The sequence below is a fragment of the Elephas maximus genome, chromosome 21 (assembly GCF_024166365.1).
Source record: "Elephas maximus indicus isolate mEleMax1 chromosome 21, mEleMax1 primary haplotype, whole genome shotgun sequence".
Lineage (NCBI taxonomy): Eukaryota > Metazoa > Chordata > Mammalia > Proboscidea > Elephantidae > Elephas > Elephas maximus.
In genome coordinates this window covers 8,495,571-8,522,701 of record NC_064839.1, presented here as the reverse complement: position 1 = coordinate 8,522,701, position 27,131 = coordinate 8,495,571, and the positions used below count along the sequence as shown (strand labels likewise).

The 27,131-nt window shown below is 47.0% G+C and overlaps 1 protein-coding gene across 1 annotated transcript in view; it reads left to right on the top strand.

Annotated features, from left to right (window-relative positions):
- PHKB (phosphorylase kinase regulatory subunit beta) overlaps positions 1–8,020 on the top strand; it is a 257,076-nt gene extending 249,056 nt beyond the window's left edge. Inside the window, exon 32 of the transcript XR_007514667.1 lies at positions 7,920–8,020. The gene's annotated coding sequence lies outside the window, so the exon portion shown is untranslated. The remainder of the gene's footprint in view (positions 1–7,919) is intronic.
- Positions 8,021–27,131: the final 19,111 nt, after the last annotated feature.

Below are 27,131 nucleotides of genomic sequence, written 5' to 3'. Positions count from 1 at the left end.
TGTTTTACGAAACATGGTGTTTTCCAGATTTCCTGCCATTTTATTTAAGTCTGAAAAAAGTCATTATTTCAGTATTTAAAAATCAGAGCGTGGGATCATCTCAGTGTCATCTTCAATGTGTGATAAGCTTACAGTGCTTTAGGGACACCAAATAACATTTATTGAACACCTGAGTACATGTAACTTTTCTCTGAAACTCAAAGAGGAGATTCAAAGACGTGCTTCCAGCCCTCCATGAGCATTGCATATTAAATAGATGGCATATAAAAGTTTAAGAGTCAACACAATGTGAAAACAGAGACCAAATTTCAGTCATATACAAAGGTTGGAAGTAGCATGGAAGCATGCAGCCAGATCATAAAACACCCCTATCCCAGAAACTCAAAGCACGAATGAAAACAAGAGGGGAAGGACCAGCAAAACAACACCAGCAGCCTTCAGACAAAGAAAGCAGGACAACCTCATACATGCCATCAACTCGGAAAAATAGGAGGAAGACAAAAGACCCAGTGGAATTAGTACTTGGCTCCTGTATTCCAGCCTCCCAGAACCTGTATAGGGGTGAGGACAAGGTCGGTAGATAAATTATGAAAAACCTAATACGTTTGGAAGGAAGTTGATGAGTGTTGAGTCAGCATCTGTGGGAAAGACAGGGAATGTCCCTGTCCAGGGTGAACGCTCTTCCCCCACCACATATACCACTGCGAAAGTCTTACTCTCCAGCAGAGAAAAGCTGTCACGAGTGGACATTTGATTTCCTAGCTGGGAGGGAGTTAGACGAGGAGCAATGGTGATCCCAGAGCTGGTTATCTGCAGCCATAGACGGTCTGGGAACTCATCCCTGACTTGTGTCTTCTTGCCTGAGAGGAGGGGTGTGGTGTGGCTCATGGGCAGTGGTGTTGGTAGATTTGATGGCTACCTTTTTTTTTTTCCCTATAGTTTTGTTTAACATACCTGAATCCACAATGCCTAATCAAGGGCATATCCTTTTTCCAAGGACAATGCCCTACAGTATGGGATTGTTCCTCCAAACAGGGTAAACTTCTTTGCCTTTACTCGTGTTAGAGATGGACAGCCTTGGGGGTAAATCCACCACTTCGCTCCCTCTGCTTAGAAGTTGCCCCTGCTCTCCTGCTAGCCAGAGAAGAAGATGGTGAAACAAGTAACTTCTGTCTCTCACTCCTCAGTGGGGGTGAAGACGCTTTGGTAGGGCTTGCCATCAGCCCATTTCTCCTCCCCTCAATTGGTTCTTGTCCTGTTTCTTTTTTTCCTTTGACCTTTTCTGCCTTTCTGAGGGCTGCATATTCCTGACTTTTGTCTTACTGCCTGAGAATGAGGGACTCAGCTTGAAGCAGCTGGGAGAGGCCAAAACATTTCATATTGGGTGGAAAAAGGTTCAGGAAGACCATGCACAGCTATATCTGGGCACCCACAAAGCTGTTGTGTCAGGCATGAGAAAGATGTAAAGAAACTGCTTGTAAATTATGTTAAAATGCTACAGAAAAAAAAAGAGTAGATATAGAACCCATTTTGAAAGAAAATTTAGGACATAGAGCATCCTTCACAACAAATGTCCTATACTCTAAGAGAAATTAAGGAGAAAAGGAATCAATGAAAGAAGAAATCAAAGACAAAATAAGACAATACAATGAGATGAGAAAATGAAGCCAAGGAAACAAGTTCCATAGAATTAGAAACAACAAAGAACCAAATATAAATGGCCGAAAATTGAATTGCTGACACAGAGGGAAAGCTTGAGATAATTCAGTCAAGTACTTATTGAGCATCGACTATATGTCGGACACTGTTCTAAGCATGGAAACCCTGGTGGCATAGTGGTTAAGAGCTATATCTGCTAACCAAAAGGTCAGCTGTTGGAATCTACCAGGTGCTCCTTGGAAACTATGGGGCAGTTCTACCCTGTCCTACAGGGTCACTATGAGTCGGAATTGACAGGAACGGGCTCTAGGCACAATGGTGAGGAAAAACAAAAAGTCAAATACCCCTCTCTTTACGGATCTTGTGTACAAGTTGGGGTTGGGGATATTGGGTGACAGGTATAGTGATAAGTACCGTAAAGAAAAATAAGGTAAGTTGGGGAAAGGGGCAATAAAGGGTGAGAAAGGATTTTTTTCTCCCGTGGTTGAGGGACGGCCACTGATAAGGGTGACACTTGATCAGCAAATGTACATAGAATGTACTATGGTAAGAATGGAGGATGGGCAAATTTGAGTCAACATAAAGGAAGATGGAATCCCTAGGTAGAGAAGGCTGTGACTGTCACAGGAAAAAAATTCAAAGATATAATAAAAGAAAGTTTTCCCTAGATGAGGAAGGACTACATCTGCAGATTAAGAGAACACATCATGTTCCAGGAAAATTTGATACAAAATGAGCAACACTAAAACACATTGTGGAGAAGTTACTGAGCTTTAGGGATAAAAGGGATTTCTTTAAGCATTCAGGCCATAAAGGACCAGTCTCCTAGGTGAGAAAATGTGGCTTGCTCAACTTCACATCAGTTCAATGCTGTACCGTAAGTGTGACCTAAGATTTTTTTAAATTCCAGCCAGTTATAAGAGCAAATAAAGAACATGTAAATATTCAATGCAGTGCTGAGAGGCCTGTCTTGGCCTGAATGCTTAAAGATCCAGTGTAACTGGAACTTTCCACTTTCAGATCACACAAAATTGAATTTAAGGTAAAATGTGTTAAATCTATAACTAGAATACAAGCAGCCTAAATTAATATGTAAAACAAACAACAGCGTGTCAGAAACTGGCTGGCTGCCCACCAAAACTTATTCTCCACTTCAGTGGTAACAGCATTATAGCTGGACATATGGCCATTAATATATACCATGCGTTCTATTCTCTCTTACACTTAGGTGTGACCTTCTGCTAAATGTTCTCCAATGGAACGTGAGCAGCAGCAATGAGTGCCACTTCTAGGTCTGGCCCGTAAACCTCTCTGCTTGCTCCTTGGTGCCCTTTTTCCCATTCCTGTGTGCTGGAATGACGCTGAGCAGGGCGAGTTTGGTAGCCTTGGGTTGAACATGGCCAAACTGCTTCAGACTAGGTTTCTGACTACCTGTCTACCTCCACCCCCTCTCCTGCCTATGAGAACACCTGTCATTGCCTTATTAAACCAGGGTTCCAGCAGGAGACAGAACTATCCCAGATATTTGAACAGAGAGAATTTAATATCAAGAATTGTTTAACAGCACAACAACAAATGAAAGGATGAAAAAATATGGTACACTTTGTACACGATGGACTACTACTCAGCCATGAAGAGAAGTGAAGTCTTGGATGAACCTTGAAAACATTATACTGAGCGAATGAAGTCAGTTGCAAAAGGACTAATACTGTATGATCTCACGTATGTTAAGAAAATATATAGAAACCGAAGTTTATTACTGGTTGGGGGGGTGGAGAAAGGAGGAAGTTTTGGGTTAGGCGGCATTGAGCTTATGTTAATGGTGGTGGAATAATTTGGAAAAGAACAACGATATTGGCTGCACAGCATGAAGAATGCAATCAATGTCACTGAATTGTACGCGTAGAAGTTGTTGAATTGGCAAATGTTTTGTACATATTTTCACAAAAAAAGTCATTTAAATATGAGTTGTTAACTAGGAAACTGAAAGAGTGGGCGTGAGCTGTTACATTTAGGAGGTGGGTTTAGGGGGAGTCTATTGGTTCTAGCAGCATAGGATCGTCTTTGTCGTGGTTAGTTGATTCCGACTCGTGGTGACCCCATGTATGCAGACTAGAACTGCTCCACAGGGTTTTCAAGGCCTTCCAGAAGCAGATTGCCAGGCCTGTCTTCCAAGCATCTTTTGCTAGTTGTTGGGCGCTTAACTGTTTGCACCACCCAGGGACTTGTTAGTATACTCTAACCAGTAAAAGTGTCAAAATATATAAAGCAAGTGCCTGGAAATGCAAGGAGGAACAACGGAACCAAAATAGAGGGTTCATCTAACTTACCTCAGACAACCAATGACAAATGCAGTCTACAAAATGATGCTACACAGGGGCGGGGGTTTAAGGATCATGGTTTCAGGGGACATCTAAGTCAATTGGCATAATAAAATCTATTAAGAAAGCATTCTGATTCCCACTTTGGAGAGTGGTGTCTGGAGTCTTAAATGCTAGCAAGTAGCCATCTAAGATGCATCAATTGGTCTTAACCTACCTGGAGCAAGGAAGCATGAAGAACACCAAAGACACAAGGTAATTATCGCCTAAAAGACAGAAAGGACCACATAAACCAGAGACTACATCAGCCTGAGACCAGAAGAACTAAATGGTGCCCAGCCACAACCGATGACTGCCCTAACAGGGAACACAACAGAGAACCCCTGAAGGAGCAAGAGAGCAGTGGGATGCAGACCCCAAATTCTCATAAAAAGACCAGACTTAATGGTCACACTGGGACTAGAAGGACCCCAGAGGCCATGGTCCCCAGACCTTCTGTTACCCAAGACAGGAATGATTCCCAAAGCCAACTCTTCAGACAGGGATTGGACTGGAATATGGGATGGAAAATGATACTGGTGAAGAACGAGCTTCTTGGATCAAGAGGACACATGAGACTATGTTGGCATCTTCTGTCTGGAGCGGGGATGAGAGGGCAGAGGGGGCCAGAAGATACCCAAATGGACATGAGGAGAGAGAGTGGAGGGAAGAACTGTGCTATCTCATTAGAGAGAGAGCAGTTAGGAGTGTATAGCAAGGTGTATGTAAATTTTTGTATGAGAGACTGACCTGATTTGTAAACTTTCACTTAAAGCACAATATAAGTTAATAAAAAAAAAAAGAATAAATGGCAATACTAAAATAATAATAATGCTATAGAGCATGGGAATAGTATAATCACTAATATATATTTAATTACAAATCCAAATAACAGAGATTAATTACATCCTTTTAAGCCCGCTGAAACATTTACCAAAACTGACCATATTTTGGTTACCTCTATTCAAAATTAGAAATAGTACAGACTGCATTTTCTGGTGTCAGAAAAAAAAAAAGACTACAAAACCAAAACTGGTGCCATCGAGCCGATTACCACTCACTGACCATATAGCTGTCGCATAGGGTTTCCAAAGAGCAGCTGGTGGATTCGAACTGCCAACCTTTTGGTTAGCATAACAAAAATACAAGAGAGAAAAAAAACATCTTGGAAATTTTGGAATTCCTATCTAAATTGAGGAAACCCCGGTGGTGTAGTGGTTAAGTGCTACAGATGCTAACCAAAGGGTTGGCAGTTCGAATGTCAGGTGCTCCTTGGAAAGTCTATGGAGCAGTTCTACTCTGTCCTATAGGGTTGCTGTGAGTCGGAATCGATGGCACTGGGTTTGGTTTTTTTGGGTTTATTTAAACTGAAAACAAAATGGAATATCTAGACTATTGTCAAATACTACATATAAGATGGCTAAAGCCATATTCAGAGAAAAATTCATAGCCTCAAATATAGTACTAAACAAGACAGCATGAAAATACACAAATTCTAATTTCAAGAAATCTAAAAATGATGACAAAATAAAAGCAGAAGAAAATGGTAAGATGAAACAGAAATTAATTACTTAAAAAAAAGTCAAAATAAACCCAAGAGCTGTTTTTTTAAAGAAAGCAGACACAACTCATTTACTGATTGGGTAAGGAACAGGACGAAGGATAGTTTACGTTTGTTGACGTCTATTACCCTTGGCGCTGTGCTTGTAGTTTACTGTATTCGCTCCATCTCTGGAGGTAAGCACTATTATTATCATTTTACATATGAATAAACTGAGGCACAGAGTTTAAGCATTTTACGGAATGTCGTGCAGCTAATAGCTGAACAATCAGGTTCCAGATCACAAAATCAGAGAGAGCAAATAATCACAGATGCAGAGGAAATTTTAAAATGTAAATGACACATATTATCAGAGTTGACTACAACTCATAGTGACCCTATAGGACTGAGTAGAACCACCCCATAGGGTTTCCAAGGCTGTAATCTTTACAGACTGCCACATCTTTCTCCTGTAGAGTAGCTGGTGGATTTGAACCAGTGACCTTCTGGTTATCAGCCTAGCTTTTAACCACTAGACCACCAGGACTCCTTACGATACCTACTAACATTAGACAATTCCCAAACTTATAACATGACTGGTTTAAAGACGTTTCATCAAGAAACAAGGCCATCTATCTGTCAATGTTTGAGCAATCTGGGAAGGGTTGGGGGAATCAGCCGTCACCTTGCCCATTCCCAGTTTAAAACATCACTGGTCGGTCTGTGATGTGTAAGGTGTCTTGTGAACAGCAGATTGAGGACACGAGGGAGCAGCATCCCTAACTGAAGAATTAGGAAAGCCTAGAGCTGGGATAGAAGCACATTTATTCTGGAACGTGGCTTGATCTTCCTTCCTCACAAAAAGCTGGCCTGAGGCATATACATCTGACGGAAAAGGCAGACCCCAGGGCATCTTGCTGGAAGCACTGAAGGGTCACAGCGTAAGTGTATTTCACGCTCTTTTTGAACTCACAATATAATGAGTGAAGAAACTCAGTAACATCAAAGTCCCACCTACCATGTTCCCGTATTTGGAAGAGAAACTCAGTGCAAGGTGGATAAGCAACTCTCCGCTCTTGTGTGATCAGCACAGTGAACCACAAGGCCAGGTTTAAGTGGCAATTTTGGTTCAAACACCAGCTGAGCCCCTGGTAAAGATGACGGGTTCAGAGGGGTCCAGATCGCTTGGAGAAGCACTTGTTTTCTGAGCCTGAGAGTGGGCGCTGTAATCAGAAATCTTTCATGCAGCATGCATTTCTGGCTCTTCAGATTCAATTGTTTTTTGATGGAGACATTGCAAATTACGAAAGCAGAGCTCGTGACCTAGAAGTTTGGCAGCTCAATCAAGTTTCTCTTCTGGCCAACGTCAGGCAAGACTCTGGGAGAAAAAGGAGCAGAGCAAATCCAAGCAGAAATGAAATGTCTGAATCTAATTTTTTTTTCCCTGCCATTTTCTTATCCAGCAAAAAGAGAATGTTGATTCTGCAGTCTTTGAAATCATGGATCTGCCCTCAATTAAAGGGCTTTGGCTTAGTTTTTTCTTTCTATAAAATCTATTTTTTTATCTTAGGAAACATTCTTTTAGTGCATTTTCGTTACACAGTTCTGGGCTGCTTTGCACTGTTCTTTGTGTAACCATCACCACTGTTTATTTCCAAAATCTTTTCAAACAGAAACTCTGTATCCATTAAGAAATGAAAAGTCTACTTTTTAAAACATCTATATTATTATCAGGGCCCTGGTGGCGCAGTGGTTAAGCCTTTGGCTGCTGACCAAAAAGTCAGCAGCTTGAATCCAGCAGCCGCTCCTTGGAAACCCTGTGGGGCGGTTCTACGGTGTCCTGTAGGGTCACTATGAGTCGGAATTGACTCATGGCAATGGGTTTGGGTTTTTTGGGTTTATATTATTATTATTTTAATGACAATGTTGTTGCTAGTTGCTGTCAAGTTGGCTCCAACTCATTGGTATGCTCCAGTCCTTTGTGAAGTCTGAGCACCTTCCAACCTAGCCGGCCCATCCTCCAGCACTATATCAGACAACATTCTGTTGAGATCCATAGAGTGTTCTTTGGCTAATTTTCAGAAGTAGGTTGCCAGGCCTTTCTTCCTAGTCTGTTTTAGTCTGGAAGGTCTACTGAAACCTGTCCACCATGGGCGACCCTGCTGGTATTTGAAATACTTTCTGGTGGTGTAGCTCCCAGCATCATAGCAACACGCCAGCCACCACAGTAGGACAAACTGACAGATGGGTGGTGGGTAATGACAATAATGGCAAAAAAAAAAAAAAAAAAGTCTGAACAAACGTCCTCAGTGGAGAGAGAATCCCCGTGCAAACACGAAAGGACCGAAACTCTCTTCCAGGTCTGCTGCCTTGGCTTCTGCCCCTCTGTCTTCCTGCTCCCGCCCCTTCATGGAGTCCCCAGCCATAGGGCTTGGGGTTGTCTTTCGGGTAAGTTCTCCCCAGGACCAAACTTCCCCTGGGCATGGTACATGTAATTAGCAGGGACAGTAAAAACCCTTAAAAACCGATTGCGGTGGAGTCGATTCCCGACCCTAGAGGGGTCAGTAGAGACAGTAGGGAGTGTTGACATCCCTCCCTCAATGCAAGGGGTTTCTTTTCTACTAGGCCTTTCTGGTCCCGGATTGGTAATTCTCCCAAAATGATTGGTCAGGTTGAAATCTTGCAATTGATCCATCTAGCTACTGTCTGCGTAAAGGCTTGCAGGGATTGGTCGGTTCACTGATCCACCCCCACTAGGAGTGGGCGGCTGTGGTTCATTTGGCAATTGGTTGGTTTGCGGCCTGCTGGGTGGGCCCCACCTGGAGAATGTCTACAAAAGGGCCAAACTGATGGAGATTTTTTACTCCGGAGCTGAGCACCACCGTTGGAGAAGGAGACTCTTCTAAGCCAGATAGAAGAGCTATATAGGTCATGGAGGGCTGAACACTGAAGATGGGGAAAGACGGTGGTTTGTTGGCCCCCGGAGAGAGATGGCTGCCGTGGGTTCAGCCGGCCCATGGAGACAGGGCTGAGTGCTTCAGGGCAGGAGGTGGCCCACAAAGCCAGGCACCCCGAAAAGGGGGACGCGGCTGCAGTGCAGGCGGCTCCACGCAGCAGGCAGCGGGGCTGGGGGCTGACCCTGCCTGGGCAGGCCCGAGCCTGAGCCGCCCCAAGTAGGGATTCGTCCCTACCCAGCGCAGCGGGACCAGCGGCAGAGCAGGTGATGCCAGGCTCAGTGAAGCCTGGGGCAGAGCAGGGCAGGTGTGAGTGGGCCTGGCAGTGCGGCCCAGCGGGGACCTGGTAGGTGGGAGCCACGCGGACACCGGGAGCAGTGGGGAGCCACACGAACCCCGGGGAGCTTGGGGAGCCGTATGAACCCCAAGAGCGTGAGCCATGTGGACCCTGGGAGCAGCGGGGAGCCACACGAACCCTAGGAGTGTGAGCCACATGCACCTCGGGAACAGTGGGGAGCCACACGAACCCTGGGAGCGTGGAAGCCACATGAACCCCAGGAGTGTGAGCCACGTGGACCCTGGGGAGCCCAGGCTTGCACCTGAGGCACGTGAATGCAGCATCTGACCTGAACCACAGCACCTGCTGAGTGAGGTAAGTATGGACGTGGGGGGGTAAACTGGGGTGCCCCCTTTGAAAATAAGCAGGTTCCTCTCCTACATAATGAACTACCTGTAGAGGGTCGGGGCCAGTTTGCTGGGAGAGATGTTTCTTTTGTTTCCCGTTTGCTTTCTATAAATAGGAGCCCTGTTGGTGCAGTGGTTAAGTCTCTCCTCTGCTAACCAAACCGGTGAGCCCACTCTGCAGGAGAAAGATGGGGCAGTTTGTGTCCTAAAGATTTACAGCCTTGGAAACCCTGTGGGGCAGTTCTACTTTGATCTATAGGCTTGCTATGAGTTGGAATTGCCTGGATGGCAAGGGGTTTGGTTTTTTTGGTTTTTCTATAAGTAATAATGGCTTTCACTTTGCCAACACTGTGTAAGTGTCTTCTGTGTCTGGCTTGATCATACTGGATGAACGTAGCATCCATGGAGTGGGTGAAGCCCTCCTTCCTAGCAATTTCATTGCTGCATGGAAGTCTGAGGCACATTCTGTCTGTGTGTGCAATGCAGATAGACAAACAGACATCTCCCTATTCAGGGCTTATACCTTTTAGGATCCATGGTTTCTAAACAGAATTTTAGAGTTGGTGGAACCCCTGCTTTATATACCATGATCAAGAGGTGATGACGCCGAGGCCGTCCGAGCTGTGCTTCTGCCCAAGCCCAATGAAGACCCAGGTGGAGCTGAAACTCCTGATGGACACTGCAGCGGGTGGAGGGGTCGCCGGCAGAGTCTGTACCCAGGTCCTGGAAGAAGCCCAGAGGGAACCTCTCTGGGAGGGGCTCATCCAGCCTCTAGTCCACTCCTGAGGCAAGATATTTTTCTTACCTTCTTAGGAAAGAAATGATGCTGCCCCGAGGAGTCTGGGATCCTTGAAGGAAATTATGAATGGTGGGACTTAAGCTACATTGACACTGCTTCTGACTATCATATGCTTCTTCCCCCTCCCTTAGACCTCAAATGTCTTTCTGGGCTCCTGTGGTGCAGTGAATCACTTAATATGGCCCTTCTAGCCATTGTCTTTGTGACGCATACACAATGATTGAGCGGGATTATACAAATAAGGTATATGGAACCTGTGATAGTCATGGCTATGTGTCAGCTTGGCCATGATTCCCAGTATTGTGTGGTTGTTCTCCATTTTTTGTGTTATGGATCCTGACTGCTACACATCGATGATGCAGGGTTAGTGTAAAGTGTGTCTTGGGTTGCAGCCTTGCAGAAGGGCCTGACTCGAGTTCTACCCTTATTCAAGTTATGCCTTTCCCTGGGGTGTGGCCTGCATCTAAGATATATGTGTGTGTCCTGGTCTGGTTCATGATCAATTGACCTCCCCAGAGGCCTGCTTCCTAACCTGCCAATTCTGGGATTCGCTGGTCTCCACAGCCTCTTCGGCTGGCAGTCTGTTATGTGATCTGACTGACCACCTTCCACAGCCTCGTGAGCCAACAGCCTATGGTCTAAACTGCTGGTTTGGGTTCTCAGCTCCTGTACCCATTTGGGTCAGGAGAAGCCTACCCCTGACCCATGAATTTGGGACTTGCCAGCCTCCAGAACCCTTTGAGCCAGTTCCTTTATATGGTCCCTGAGCACTGTGAGATGTTGCAGTGAATTAGGGAACACAAAGATGGGAGGGAGAGTCCTGAGGGGAGGGGGAGTGGCTGATGTTAGAGAGGATAGAGTGGGACAGCAGCTTGGAAAATTGGACATTGAACCTCCACCTTATAGGAGCCAGCTTTGTGCTGATGTTTATAAATAAAAGTATTTATTTAGTTCCTTTGTTCTTCCTGGACTCCTCCACTGATAGAATCTCTCCCACTGCCAGATAACGTGTCTGACTCTACCCTTTGCCCTTCCAGTCTGCATACTCAAGTCTCACTATCTGTTCCCTTCTGTCCATTGCTGCAAAATTAAATGTCTATACATACCACATTCATCTCGTAAGTAAACCTTCAGTGCCTCCCTATTCCTGCCTCTTTGAATCAGTCTCAACTACTCATGGTCCTCAAAACAAAGACGTTGAGGTGATCCCCTTGCCCAAAGTGCACTTGTTATTCAGTCCTTCCATCTTTGTGGCACCTTGTCCTCCAGGACTCTGAGGTTCTACTGGTCTCTACTTCTGAATGGCCAAGGATACCATGTGATTCATGTAACTGTAGGCTACAGAGAGGCCTGGTGGCACAGTGGTTGAGAGCTATGTCTGCTAAACAAAAGGTTCTCAGCTGGAATCCACCAGCCACTCCTTGGAAACTCTACAGGGAAGTTCTACTCTGTCCTATAGGTTCTGTGAGTCGGAAATGACTCGACGGCAATGGGTACAGGCTACAGATTATCCACTGGTGTTTTCATTAGTTCATGGGGTCAGTGCTTTCTTGGATGAAGATTAAACCTTATGAGGCCCAGCACTCAATAAAAGCTATAAACTGGGTGTTTCCACCTGGTTCCCACCGCAGTGCTGAACATGTAGCAGAAGCTATGTAAACTGGGTGTCTCCACCTGGCTCCCACCGCAGTCCTGAACATGTAGCAGAGGCTGTGTAAACTGGGTGTCTCCACCTGGTTCCCACCGCAGTGCTGAACATGTAGCAGAAGCTGTGTAAACTGGGTGTCTCCACCTGGCTCCCACCGCAGTCCTGAACATGTAGCAGAGGCTGTGTAAACTGGGTGTCTCCGCCTGGTTCCCACTGCAGTCCTGAACATGTAGCAGAGGCTGTGTAAACTGGGTGTCTCCACCTGGCTCCCACCGCAGTCCGGAACATGTAGCAGAAGCTGTGTAAACTGGATGTCTCCACCTGGCTCCCACCGCAGTCCGGAACATGTAGCAGAAGCTGTGTAAACTGGGTGTCTCCACCTGGCTCCCACCGCAGTCCGGAACATGTAGCAGAAGCTGTGTAAACTGGGTGTCTCCGCGTGGCTCCCACCGCAGTCCTGAACATGTAGCAGAAGCTGTGTAAACTGGGTGTCTCCACCTGGTTCCCACAGCAGTGCTGAACATGTAGCAGAGGCTGTGTAAACTGGGTGTCTCCACCTGGTTCCCATCGCAGTCCTGAACATGTAGCAGAGGCTGTGTAAACTGGGTGTCTCCACCTGGCTCCCACCGCAGTCCTGAACATGTAGCAGAGGCTGTGTAAACTTGCTCTCTCCACCTGGTTCCCACCTCAGTCCTGAACGTGTAGCAGAACCTGTGTAAACTGGGTGTCCCCACCTGGCTCCCACCGCAGTCCTGAACATGTAGCAAAGGCTGTGTAAACTGGGTGTCTCCGCCTGGTTCCCACTGGAGTGCTGAACATGTAGCAGAACCTGTGTAAACTGGGTCTCTCCACCTGGCTCCCACCACAGTCCTGAACATGTAGCAGAGGCTGTGTAAACTGGGTCTCTCCACCTGGTTCCCACCGCAGTGCTGAACATGTAGCAGAAGCTGTGTAAACTGGGTGTCTCCACCTGGTTCCCACTGGAGTGCTGAACATGTAGCAGAACCTGTGTAAACTGGGTCTCTCCACCTGGCTCTACCGCAGTCCTGAACATGTAGCAGAGGCTGTGTAAACTTGGTCTCTCCACCTGGTTCCCACCGCAGTGCTGAACATGTAGCAGAAGCTGTGTAAACTGGGTGTCTCCACCTGGTTCCACCGCAGTGCTGAACATGTAGCAGAGGCTGTGTAAACTTGGTCTCTCCACCTGGTTCCCACCACAGTCCTGAACACGTAGCAGAAGCTGTGTAAACTGGGTGTCTCCGCGTGGCTCCCACCGCAGTCCTGAACATGTAGCAGAGGCTGTGTAAACTGGGTGTCTCCACCTGGTTCCCACCGCAGTCCTGAACATGTAGCAGAAGCTGTGTAAACTGGGTGTCTCCACCTGGCTCCCACCACAGTCCTGAACATGTAGCAGAAGCTGTGTAAACTGGGTGTCTCCACCTGGTTCCCACCGCAGTCCTGAACATGTAGCAGAAGCTGTGTAAACTGGGTCTCTCCACCTGGTTCCACCTGCAGTGCTGAACATGTAGCAGAGGCTGTGTAAACTGGGTGTCTCCACCTGGTTCCCACCACAGTCCTGAACATGTAGCAGAGGCTGTGTAAACTGGGTGTCTCCACCTGGTTCCCACCGCAGTGCTGAACATGTAGCAGAGGCTGTGTAAACTGGGTGTCTCCACCTGGTTCCCACCGCAGTCCTGAACATGTAGCAGAAGCTGTGTAAACTGGGTGTCTCCACCTGGTTCCCACCGCAGTCGTGAACATGTAGCAGAAGCTGTGTAAACTGGGTGTCTCCACCTGGTTCCCACCGCAGTCCTGAACATGTAGCCGAGGCTGTGTAAACTGGGTCTCTCCACCTGGTTCCCACTGCAGTGCTGAACATGTAGCAGAGGCTGTGTAAATGCTTGCTGACTTAACAGAAAAGAGTGTGGGTAAAACTGCTTACTACCAGTGGGGACTTCTCCAGACCAAGTTGTAATTGTCTGGTTGTCTGAGAGAGGACAGGGACAAAGGGGTTTTTTGGTGATTTTGTACATGACTTGCAGTAAGGCTTAGAGAAATTCAGTAAACCTGTGCATGTTTATCTCATCTAGAAAATGGAAGTTTGAAAAAATGGTCAAGCCGACGTTTATGAGAGCAGCTGATGAATGGCTTTAGTCATTTGAAAGCAAAAGGCTGAGAATTCCAACTTTGTTTGTAAAGATAGCTTTAGAGCCACATTCTGAGCTGGAAGGTTTTACTCAAATTAATAATACAAGTGATTTTTCAGCTTGTATTGAACAGGGAAGTAAATAACCAGAACTAGACTTAGTCAGTTCAGCAGAGTCAGCAGCTGGTTAAGTGGTTCTCTCAAATGCATCAAGGACAGTGCCATTAATTTTCTCGGTTTTGGAGGTGGTGTGTGATCCCAATACGGTTCCTTCTGCTTTTGGCCCAGTGCCCCATATCCTTGGTAGGAGTTTAATTGGGAGCTGTTTGGTTGAAATATATGATACCAGTGAAATTTTCCTTATGCTGTTTTACCGAGAGACCCAAGGCAGCAATGTAGTGGTTTTAGTTGGAATGGACACGTGCCTTTAGTCGCCTGCTTTGACATTAGCTACAGGAAATGTGCTTTGGTCCTTTGCTCTCTCTGGTCTCCATCCCCTCATCAGAAGCAGGAGGAGAACTAGTAGTTAGCCCTCCCCACCTCACAGGTCAATAGACAGGAAAGGGCCCTGAAAAGTATTATAACATGTTAATACATGTCTGCTCCAACTCATGGCGACCCCACATGTGTCAGAGTAGAAATGTGCTCCACAGGGCTTTCAGTGGCTGCTTTTCTCAGAATTAGATCACCAGGCTTTTCTTCCAAGGTACCTCTGGGTGGGTTTGAATCTCCAACCTTTCGGTTAGCAGCCAAGTGTATTAACCATTTGTATCACCCAGGGACTCCTTTTAATATATAAACCAAAAAAACACCTGTGTTGTTGTTTCTGGCTCATAGCCACCCCGTAAGACAGAGCAGAATTGCACCGTAAGGTTTCCAAGGAGCAGCTGGTAGATTCGAACTGCCGACCTTCAGGTTAGCAGCCGAGCTCTTAACTACTGCGCCACTAGAGCGCCTTTTAATACGTGGTACCTTATAATTATTGAAAGTTGCTTGGCATAGTAGGACTGTATGTTATTATTCTATTACACAGTGTATAAAAAGTAGTTTCTCCATAAACAAGCACTGTATTGTCGTACATATGGGAGCATGACCTTAATATGCTCATGTTGGTATTAGAACAGTGACCACCCAGGACAGCTGGCATGCCACCTCAACACTGCCATACAGGACTGAGATCTATAATTCCTCCCCAAAAGCGTGATTTTTCACAGCAATAATAGTCACCAGTTCAAGGACCTTTCCCAGCCATCATCCCATTTTATCCTCACCACCTCAGAGTCCCAGCTCTGACACCCGTGTGGTGCCCCTCTTCCTCGTGCTGCGGCCCAGTGCCCAGCCCAGTTCTCACCCCAGACTGACCTCTGTGCGGCGAAAGTGTGCCCAGTGGTGAGCGGCCACTTGAAGTGAGGGTAGCTGCCTTCCTCACCGTTTACACCTGCGGCTTGGGGACTTCTCCAGACCGGACTGGGCAGGGAGTCTGGCAGCAGCTGTCCCCTCTGTCTGCGGTCCCTTTCAGGGCTTCTCCTGTTGCCTTCAGGAAACTAATGTCCTGCGATAACCTGAGCCCTTTCTGTCTGGAGCGATGTGATACTTCTGGATTGTCTTTTGTTGCATCTTGGTGGGCCTGTCCGTGGGGCTTGGCCACTTGTTATCAAGCTGAGGAGGCTAGGAGAGGTGATCTGAACTCTGAGGAGCAAGAGGAATGGGGAGAGGGCATTGTGATGTGTGATGTGTAAACCGAGGTCTCAGCTGCGCAAGGAAAGGCCTTTAGGTAGAAAGTGATAGTAGGTTCTTCTTCTATGAAGTTCCTGGATGCCTCTTATTTCCTGCTTCCAAAACATGTGTTCGATGTGTGTGTGTTGTGTGTGTGTTGTGTGTTTGATGGCAGCAAGGAGAACTCTTCGTCCCATAGCCAGTGGCATGGTGGGTAGCAAGCCAGGCCCAACGAGGCCTTATGAGGAACGTCCCTGCTTCCCGTATGGCATAGGTTCCTTCCTGGCTACAGCTGAAAGGTTTGTTTCTGGCTCCACAGGACAGAAGCATGTTTCCCTTCCAGCTGAGGCCAACCCCTGCAGCTCTGCTGGGATCTCAGCCCGTTCTGTCTTCTCAGGCCCCTTACCCACCAGTCATCTCCTGTCTTTTCTGCTCCTTACTGGTTTCTTCCTGTTAGCATTAAAGTGTACTTTCTTGTCTCCCATCTTAAAACAAACCCTCCTGCCTCACTTTCTGTGGCCCTCCATCCACACAGTCGTTCTCCTCCCATTCACAGCCAGACTTCTTCAGAGAGCTGTCTACACGTGTTCCCTGCATTTTCTCACCACCTGCCCTGTCATCAAAACGACTCTTACTATGGCACCAAACAACAACAAAGGTCACCAATCATTTCCATGGCACCAAGTCCAAATGACATTTTTCAGGCCTCATCTTCTAGCTGTGTTAACCCAATAGCCACTCCCTCCTGAAAACACCATCTTCCCTTGGCTTCCAGGTCACCACATTCTCCTAGTTTCCCTCCTTCTTCCCCGGGAAGCTCTTTCTCCATTTCTTTTACTGGCTCATTCTCTTCCAAACAGTTGTTGCCAAGACAGTTCCAACTTATGGTGATGTCATGTGTTTCAGAGTGGAACTGTGCTCAGTAGAGTTTTCAATGTCTGTGATGTATGGGAAGTAGATCACCAAGCCTTTCTTCCAAGGTTCCTGTGGGTGGACTCAAACCACCAATCTTTTGGTTAGTAGCCAGTACTTAGCCATTTCTGCTACCCAGGGACTCTTTATCCTCTTCTACCCATCATTCTTTTTTACCCATCATTAAAATGTTGGGGCTCCCCTTGGCTTGGTCTAAGACCCCCTTTTCCTCTATAATCTTTCACTTTCTTGTAAGACGTCAACAGTCAATGTCCTACTGTACAAAAAAGACTCTTATATTTATAACTTCAGCCCAGATCCCACCTCTGACACTAGATTCATAGCCAACTACCTTCTTGACAGCTCAGGCATTTCATAGTCAATAGGTTCAATAAAGAACCCATGGTGATCTCTCTTCCAACTCCCAAATCCTGGTTTTCTTCCAGTTTTCCTTCCATAACCCATATATCCATGTGTGGAGGCATCAAGTTTGGGATTTATCTTTGATGTTACCCTCTGCTTCGCTCCAGTCAGTCAGTTACCAAGTGTTGTCAATTCTGTTTCTAATAATTTTTGAATCAGTCCAGTTCTCTCAATTCCACAGCCACCACCCTAATTTAGGCCACCTTCATCCTGTAGGTGGACATCTTCAGTGGTCTCCTAACTCATTCTCTGCCATCAGCCAGATACAGTCTTTCAAAAAGCAAATGTGAGCATGGAGAGTGGACATAAAACAGTGAGCTTAGAATAAAACGCTTAGGATAAAATTCAGAATCCTTTTCTCAGTTCCTCAGACTCATCACAGAGCTTTGTCTCTGTGCGCTGTGCCTGGAGGTCTCCGCCTCCCGCTCTCACCTCACTCCTTCCGCCTGCTTGTCTCCTCCTCATCGGTCAGCTTTCGGCTCAAACTGGCCAGAGCTTCGCTCCTTCAGGGAGGTAGAAGCAGCCATCTCAGTTGTGACTCAGCAATTGACTAAGCGATTAGTTCCTTCAGACCTTACACTACCTTTGAGGGTGATGAAAGGATTCTGAAATTGATTGTGGTGATAGATGAACAAATTGGTGAATACATGAAAAGCCACTGAATTGTTCACTTTAAATGGGTGAATTGTATGGAATGTGAATTACATCTCAATAAAGTTGTATAAAAAAACAAAAACAAAACCTTCCACTACAACGAACACTCTAGAAGAGGCAGTGACCCTGTCTATCTTGTTTACCATTGAGTACCCAGCATGCCACAGGGCACCTGGCGCACAGCCTGTTGTTAATAAATATTGGGCTGTCTTGGAGCTTTTTATGTCAATGCCCTTCAACTCTGTCAGGCTGCAAGGGGAAGCCACTACCACCAGCTGCTGCTGAATCAGCTCCGACTCACGGTGACCGTATCTGTGTCAGGGTAGATCTGTGCTCCACAGGGTTTTCAGTGGCTGGTTTTCCAGAGGCAGATAGCCAGGCCTTTCTTCTGAAGCACCTCTGGGTGGACTCAAACCTCCATGATGACCTTCTCCGGGTCTGGTCACTCCTGATGACATGTCCAAAGTATGTGAGACTAAGTCTTGCCATCATGGCTTCTCAGGAGCACTCTGGCTGTACTTCTTCCAAGACAGACTTGTTTGTTCTTCCGGCAGTCCATGGTATAGTCAATATTCTTTGCCAACACCATAATCCAAAGGCGTCAATTTTTCATATGTCTTCCTTAGTCATGGTCCAGCTTTCGCATGCATATGAGGCAACTGAAAATAACCATGGCTTGGGTCAGACGCACCTTAGTTGCCAAAGTGACATCTTTGCTTTTTTACACTTTAAAGAGGTCATTTGCACCAGAGGAAAGCCTGGTGGAGTAGTGGTTAAGTGCTACGGCTGCTAACCAAAAGGTCAGCAGTTTAAATCCACCAGGAGCTCCTGGAAACCCTGTGGGGGCAGTCCTACTCTGTGCTGTAGGGTTGCTACAAGCCAGACAGCTCCTTGGAAACCCTGTGGGGGCAGTCCTACTCTGTGCTGTAGGGTCGCTACGAGCCAGACAGCTCCTTGGAGACCCTGTGGGGCAGTCCTACTCTGTGCTGTAGGGTCGCTATGAGCCAGGAGCTCCTTGGAAACCCTGTGGGGGCAGTCCTACTCTGTGCTGTAGGGTCGCTACGAGCCGGACAGCTCCTTGGAAACCCTGTGGGGGCGGTCCTACTCTGTGCTGTAGGGTCGCTACGAGCCAGGAGCTCCTTGGAAACCCTGTGGGGGTGGTCCTACTCTGTGCTGTAGGGTCCCTAGGAGCCAGGAGCTCCTTGCAAACCCTGTGGGGGCGGTCCTACTCTGTGCTGTAGGGTCGCTAGGAGCCGGACAGCTCCTTGGAAACCCTGTGGGGCAGTCCTACTCTGTGCTGTAGGGTCACTACGAGCCAGAAGCTCCTTGGAAACCCCGTGGGGGCGGTCGTACTCTGTGCTGTAGGGTCGCTACGAGCGAGACAGCTCCTTGGAAACCCTGTGGAGCAGTCCTACTCTGTGCTGTAGGGTCCCTAGGAGCCAGGAGCTCCTTGGAAACCCTGTGGGGGCGGTCCTACTCTGTGCTGTAGGGTCGCTACGAGCCAGGAGCTCCTTGGAAACTCTGTGGGGGTGGTCCTACTCTGTGCTGTAGGGTCGCTACGAGCCAGGAGCTCCTTGGAAACCCTGTGGGGGCGGTCCTACTCTGTGCTGTAGAGTCGCTAGGAGCCGGACAGCTCCTTGGAAACCCTGTGGGGCAGTCCTACTCTGTGCTGTAGGGTCGCCACGAGCTGGACAGCTCCTTGGAAACCCTGTGGGGGCGGTCCTACTCTGTGCTGTAGGGTCGCTACGAGCCAGGAGCTCCTTGGAAACCCTGTGGGGGCGGTCCTACTCTGTGCTGTAGGGTCGCTAGGAGCCGGACAGCTCCTTGGAAACCCTGTGGGGCAGTCCTACTCTGTGCTGTAGGGTCGCCACGAGCCGGAGTTGACTCAACAGCAGCGGGTTTGGTTTTGGTTTTGGTTTGCACCAGATTTGCATTAACCTTTATTTATTTTGGAATTAAGTGCTCTAAAGGGAACCAGACACAATCGATGTGTTGGGCCCTGTTGGCTCCATTTCCTTCTACTTTCCTTTCTGGATCACCGGCTCAAGATGAAGCAAAATGTGGTCCAGTGAGCATGCTCGCAGTTTGCATGGCAGCTGGGAAAGCTGCCTTCTTTGTGTTCCCTGGGTGTGCGTGTGGCAATAGGTGTGCAGGTAGCAGTCAAGGGCAGCATTTCCAGAGATGTGGAAGAAGAATGGTAGGTAAGTGGACTTCAGAGGAGAGTCCACCTCCAGGTCTCCTTTTTGTCACAGATTCCTCTTTCCAAGTAGCAACATCCCTCTGGCTTTGAAATTACTGCCTGTGCAGACTGCCTGAGGCGTTATTTTCAAGACTTTCTAGCGGGTGCCCCTTGTGGCATATTTATGTAAGATATTAGTGGGGCCGGCTGCAGAGCTGCATCTTTAGGTAAAAACACCCACAAATGGCTGGAAATGGCTTTGGGGAACGCAAACGAGAACCCCTGGCTTTTGCCATAAAACTCTTTCGTCTGTTAGGTGCCAACCAGGAGCACAGGGCCCTGGAGCATCAGTGATGGGCCTGATCCAGATGCATGCAGAATTCTCTGTAAAGCTTTGCGGTTTGCTGTATTTCCACACATACTTGCCTGATTGCTGAGATTTTTAAAGGTTTTTTTTTTTTTTTTTTTTTTTCCTGAGTTCTAATTATTTGTGGCAGTGAGTTTCCAACAAAATCATTCATTCATTCAGGCACTAAGGGTCTAATGGAAACAGGACACTTGAGTCTCTGTTCTCAAAGAGCTTATATTCTAGTGTGGAGACAGAACAATGAAGAGGAAAGAAACATACTACTGTCAGAGAATGGTAATTGTCAAGGGGACCTCTTGTCCAAGTGCTGGCCAGGGCTCTTCTGCAATGTTTGTCACGGCCCCTAGAGGCAGAGAATTGCCATTCGCCCACATCATGTGCTTTTGGAATCCAGCCCAAACACCATGTGCTGAAAACAAGCAGGTCCACAATGTATTGTGCTTTTCCAGGGGAGGAGTGAAAACCCTAACGCTTAAAAGCACAGTAGCAGCCAACCGCCAGGATGTTTCCCTACGATGTGAAGCAGGGAATCTTTACATCCTTCCCAAATAAGGGTTATTGTCTGGGTCATCATGGAGTGTGGGAGGCAAAAATGACTTTGTGATGAATTTTGAGCCTGCTTTATTCTCTGCCTACTTGTGATTTCAACTCCCACTAGTGTTTTCCGGTAAGCTAATACTGAGTTATAGCGTTCTTTTCTTTAGCAAGGTCTCTTGACAGCCGTAACTCAGGTAATAATAATGGGGGGCAGGAGGAGGAAACAGGTTTTATGATTGTGATAGAGGGAGAAAGGAGGACCCGGGGTTAGCTTTGAGTGAAGCCCAGCGGTAGAGCTTGTAATAGGACTGGCGATTTTCAGGTCTGTTCTGCACACTTAGAAAAGTTATACATGGACATGCTTTCACAATAGTCCCTTAGGGCAAGATGTGATTCCACCTCCTTTTCAGGAACCAGTATGGAGCTTTGGTGGCTGAACACCCCCTCTGCACTGGGAGGTTGGCACAAGTGTAAAGGATGAGGACCCAGCTAATAAAACCCATTGCCGTCAAGTCGATTCCGAGTCAGAGCAACCCTATAGGACAGAATAGAACTGCCCTGTAGGGTTGACCCAGCTAATACCAAACCAAAAAATCAAACCCACTGCCGTGAGGCCAGCTAATACAGCAGCTATATGTATATGTATATGTATATGTATATGTATATGTATATGTATATGTATATGTATATGTATATGTATATGTATATGTATATGTATATGTATATGTATATGTATATGTATATGTATATGTATATGTATATGTATATGTATATGTATATGTATATGTATATGTATATGTATATGTATATGTATATGTATATGTATATGTATATGTATATGTATATACATCTATATCTCATTCTCTCTTCATTCCCGGGACCTGAGATTGATGTGGGCAGTAAACTGCTCTGGGGTGATGGGCCTCTCCCAGCGGGGTGATGGGCCTCTCCCAGCAGGGTGATGGGCCTCTCCCAGTGGAGTGATGGGCCTCTCCCAGTGAAGGAAGCCGGACAGGGCTTTGCCAGGGTTTGACAGCCTGCTATGCTTCTCTCCCAGAATAATGTCCTTACCCCATGTCCAGTCCGTGACCTTTTGCACCTTAGAAGCCTTTGCTTTGAAGCCGTTATCTCTAGGAGATTCTTGCTAAACGCATTTGCTGGGCTAAAGGCACTACCCCAAATAGCTGCGTTTATGTGGGTTAATCATACGGGCAGGGCACTAAGTGATTTCTCCTTCCACCTCCTTCATGCTTGACTGCCTCCCGTCCTGACTGCTCCCAGAACCTCTGCCCAGCAGCCTTGTCCTTCCAGCCCAGCTCGCCTACAGCATCGCAGGCAGCTAAGCTCCTCTTCTGCTCAGAAACCTTTTTTTTGAGTCCCCACTGTTTACAAACGTCTGTAAACTGTGCTTTAGAAAAAAAGCCTTGAATCTGTATGCTGCAGCTGCTTAGCCCCCTGCTAATGGGACTCAGGCGGCCCATTTGGTCCAGAAGAAGAGCAGAGGGGCTATAAGGGGCACATGGCCCTGGGCACGTCAGTGGTAATTCTGCAGGCACCAGGGAGCCGCTGTTTCATTTTTCCTCGTTACAGCGTTTTTACTGTGGTAAGTTGATACGTGTAACAAAACATTTGACATGGCGATGATCGGCCCATGTTTGGTCTGGTGACATCAGTTATGTTCACCATGCTGTTCAGCCATCACCTTTACCTGTTCCTGGATTGTACCACCCCTTCATGGACGCTGAGTGTCCCTAAGTGCTGAGTCCTCCTCTCCCTCCCCCTCCCTCCCACCCCTGGCAACCACTAATAAACTTTGGCCTCTGTTATTTCATATAAGTGGAATCATACAGTGTTTGTCCTTTCATGATTGACTTATTTCACACAGCATGAAGTTTTCAAAACAGGCACGCAAACGGACACTTGCATACCTGTGTTTATTGTGCTGCTGTTCCCAATAGCCAAGAAGTGAAATGTCTATCAACAGGTGAGTGGATAAACACAATGGGAGTCCATGTTACAGTCTTTAGATTTATTGAAGCTTCAGTTCATGAGCACACCCTGGTTTCTTCATTTAGTTACCCATTTCCAGCCAGATTCTGGTGAGGCACGGGAGGATAGCACAAACACGTTACCTGGCTCTTTCTCTGTGCTGTTGGGACTCCTCTCTGTAAAATAGGGAAAGCAACCCTTAGTTCAGTGGCTTGCTGTGAGGTAGTGCATGTGAAAGTGACACTCCATCAGACCTGGCCCTAGCGTCCCAGCATTGTCCCCTCCCCCTGTGGCGGGTGTTTCTTACATGGCTGCATGTGCTCAGCAGGGCCTGGAAGGGCTTCTTGCTAACTGGAAGCTCCAGTTTCTCGGCTTGAGGGGACACTGGTAGGATTTCAGTCCCAGCCAGCATTCTCTGAAGACTTGCCCAGCATCCTTGCCATCACTCCGCCATGTCTGCTGCCCAGGTTCTGCTCTGTTCTGCAAACCTGTCTGGCTCTGTCCCTTGGTTTTTTGTTTTGTTTTGTTTCCTCCCAAGATTTGTAGATTCTTAGGAATGAGAAGGACTTTGAAAGATTCTTGTGAGCTGTCACACTGTAAGAAAATCAGTCTTGTGTATCCTGCTTTCAATAATGGTTGTTGTTAGCTGCCATCGAGTCAGCCACCAACTCATGGCAACCCCAGGACAACAGAATGAAATGCTGCCCGGTGCTGCACAATCCCCATGATTGGTTGCAGATCACACCACTGTGATCCAGAAGGATTCCCATTAATTCTGGTGTGCTCCTGTGTTCAACTCCTTGTCAACAAAGAGTTTTTCTCCCGTGACTCCTGTAAGCATGAGCTCCCAGCTCTCCTCTGACCTTGGTTGAGTGACCTTACAGAAATCAGCTAGCTGCCCCATGCCAAGGTGCCTCACTTGTGAAGTCTCTGGGAGCTGGCAGATTGGTTGGGGCCTCCTCAGCACACCCTGTGTCCAAAGTTCATCCTGCCCAAGGAAGCAGTGCAAAGAAAGATGGTGTCCATTCTTCTTTCCCCCAAGCCCGGGTTTGTCAGTTCTCTAGTTTCTGCCTCAGTGGATATAAACAACATAACTGACACCATCCTTTCTGCAAGAGCAGTGAAATAATCTACCTCAAAATGTTTAATAGAGGTAAGATGGAGCAAGGAACCCTGGTGGCACAGTGGTGCTAACCGAAAGGTTGGCAGTTCGAACCTATCAGCTGCCCCGTGGGAGAAAGATGTGGCAGACTGCTTCTGTAAAGATCCCAGCCTTGAAAACCCTGTGGGGGGGGGGGGGTTCTACGCTGTCCTGTAGGGTTGCTATGAGTCAGAATTGACCTAGCAGCAATGGGCTTTCAGTGGGTTTAAGATGGGCAGTGCTGCTCCCAACAGGAGTAAATAAAGATGAGTCTGCGGGTTTCATGTTGGTGAAAAGCACAGGTGGGACCGTGGGCCTAACTAGGCCCTAACATCAGGGCACCATTTTGGGGGGGAGCAGGGCTGTAGCAATCACACCAAAACAGTGCCCCCTTTGGCCTGCTTTCTCTGTGCCTCTCATGATCTTGTTCTCACATCTTGCTAAGGTCTTTTTATCTACGTCAACATGAAAAGTTAAAACAAGAACACTGAAAGAGCGCTGCCTTTCTAGAATATGCTCAATCTCTCCCCCACCCCTTTTCTCTCCCATCTTCCTTCTGGTTGGGACTAGAGCTGGAGTTCCTTCACTCCTGCTCCAGCTCTGCCTGTGTCCCCATGAAGGCTTTTGGGTCTGACCTGACCCCCTCTCTCCACCGTGTAGGTGAGTCACACTGCTTTTGTGGTTTGGCAGTGGTCTCATGTGTAAGTCCCTTTTTCTTATTTCCAGCTGCTTCTCTTCTAACTCTTTTCAAAGTTTTCCACATCCCTACTGATCTGGGAAACGTTGAGCTGATAGAGTTGTCACCACGCTAACATGATACTGATGTCTTTTATGCACTTTGCTGTGGGATGTTCTCTTTCCCCGAGGCCCCTCCAGGAGAAAACAGAAAACGCTTCTCTCCTAGGTCGGCTGTCCTGCTTATTTCTGCTCCATTGGCCCCGAGTGGTCTACTCTGTACACGGCCATAGCCGGCCAGCCTGCCACCCTTCACTGGGTTTCTTAGGGATTGGAGGAGAGATGCTGCAGCAATTTAATTTCATCTCTGTTCCCCAATCGGATATGGCAGATGGCTGGCCCTGGGACCCAGTGGGTTAGAATGGGGTCTCTTGCAGCACACCCCATGTTCAAGGTTCATCTTGTTTAAGGGTCCAGTGCAAAGAAGGGAGTCTTATTCAAAGCAAAAGCCATAGATGATGAGAATTCCCCACTTCCTCTTGGCTCCACATTCTTCTACCTCCAGCTCTGACATTACCATCCACAGCCCTTCACCTGATAAGAAGCTGATAGACCAGATTTCCTACAGGTTCCTTCCTGCCTGGTTGAGTTTGGGTGGTAATTCTGATTTAAATACTGCTTTTTCACTATCGTGGCAAACAATCTTCAGTTGCTTCTTATGTCCATATTTTGGAGATTGCATTAGCTAAAGCTCTCAAGCTACTCCAGAAAGGGTTGGAAGGAGAGGAAACCCAGGAAAATAGTGTAATAGATAATAGCCAGCATGGACTAAATACTCTCTGTATGTCAGGCACTGTGCTAAGCACTTTGTATACATTATTTCACCTCATTCTTATTGCAACTAAGGTCGGGGAGGTATCTTCCTGGTAGAGAAGAAAAAACTCAGGCTCAGGCTCAGGGAGGTTCAGTAGCTTGGTCAAGGTCATACAGCTAGTGTCTTAGTTATGTAATGCTGCTGAAACAGAAATATAAGTGGATGGTTCTAGCAAAGAGAAATTTATTCTCTCACAGTCTAGGAGGCTAGAAGTCCGAATTCAGGGTGCCACCTCTAGGGGAAGGCTTTCTGTCTTTGCTGGCTCTGGGGAAAGGTCCTTGTCATCAATCTTCCCCTGGTCTAGGGGCTTCTTAATGCAGGGACCCTGGGTCAAAAGGACGTGCTCCCTTCTAGTTCTTCATTCTTGGTGATGGGAGGTCCGCATGTGTCTCTGCTCATTTCTCTTTTACTTCTCAAGATACAACCTAATCTTGTAGATTGAGCCCTGCTTCATTAACATAACTGTTTCTAATCCTGCCTCATTAACATCATAGAGGTAGGATTTACAACACAGGAAAATCACATCAGGTGACAAAATGATGGGCAATCAATGTCTTAGGCTGGTTCTCTAGAGAAGCAAAACCAGTAAAAAGTATATATATATATATATATATATATATATATATATATAGGAAACCCTGGTGGCATAGTGGTTAAGTGCTATGGCTGCTAACTAGAGGGTCAGCAGTTCAAATCTGCCAGGCAGTCCTCGGAAACTCAATGGGGCAGTTCTACTCTATCCTATAGGGTCGCTATGAGTCGGAAGCGACTCTACGGCACTAGGGTCACTATGAGTCAGAATTGACTCGACGGCACTGGCTGTATATATATATATATCGAGAGAGAAAGAAAGAGAGATTGATATCAAGGAAACGGCTCACGCAGTTTTTAGAGGCTATGATATCCCAAGTCCATGGGGCAAGAATGAGACTTCTCCTGATTCATGTAGCCACGGGGGTTGGTGAACCCAAGATCATCAGGCCGCACAGCAGGGCTGTTGCAGGCTGTGAAGACTGACAAATCCCAAGATTGGCAGGCAAGACCGTAGGTACGCTGCTAGCTCAAGTCCCAAGAACTGGAGGTCAGATGAACAGGAGCCAGCTGCAGGATCTAGAACAAACAAAAGCCCCAGCAAGGACAGCAGGAAGGACTAGGTGGCAGAGGGTGGAGAGATAAAGGCTGAGGGGACAGTGAACCACCACAGGCTCTGCCCCCACCATACCACTCACATCAGATCCCATCACGGGGATGATCATGTATCAGCTTTCAACAGGGAAGTGATCACAACATTATACGACTGCTAAAACACAGAGAATTATGGCCTATCCAAGTTGACACACAATCTTAACCATCACAGTGGACAATCACATAATACTGGGAATCATGGTCTAGCCAAGTTTACACACATTTTTTGGTGACACAGTTCAATCTGTAACAGCTAGAAAATGGTAAAACTAGAATTCAGCCCAGCTGGTGTGCCTCCAAAGTCCATGCTCCCAATCATCCCTCACTGTCCTCTGGGAAGAACTGAACCACAACTTGTTTACTCAAATTGTCCAACAGCATTTCTCTGCATCTTCTCTTCTGCCTGTCTTTGCACGCATTAGTTCTCCACTTTGAACTTCAGCGTCCCCAGATAGGGTGGTTAGGATTAAATGAGAACATGTACACCCAGTGCTTTTGTGTTGTGCCAGCCACAGAGCAGATACTCAGAAAGGCTTACCTTTCTCAAGAAGAACCTATACATGGACACTTGGTTCTCACTTGTAAAGAGACATTTGGATGCACATCTTCAGCAAAAGACCCCCTTTGCAGGTCACCTTACCGAACATGAAGAATGGCCTTGCTAGAGAATGACGTAGGTAGTGAAGTGA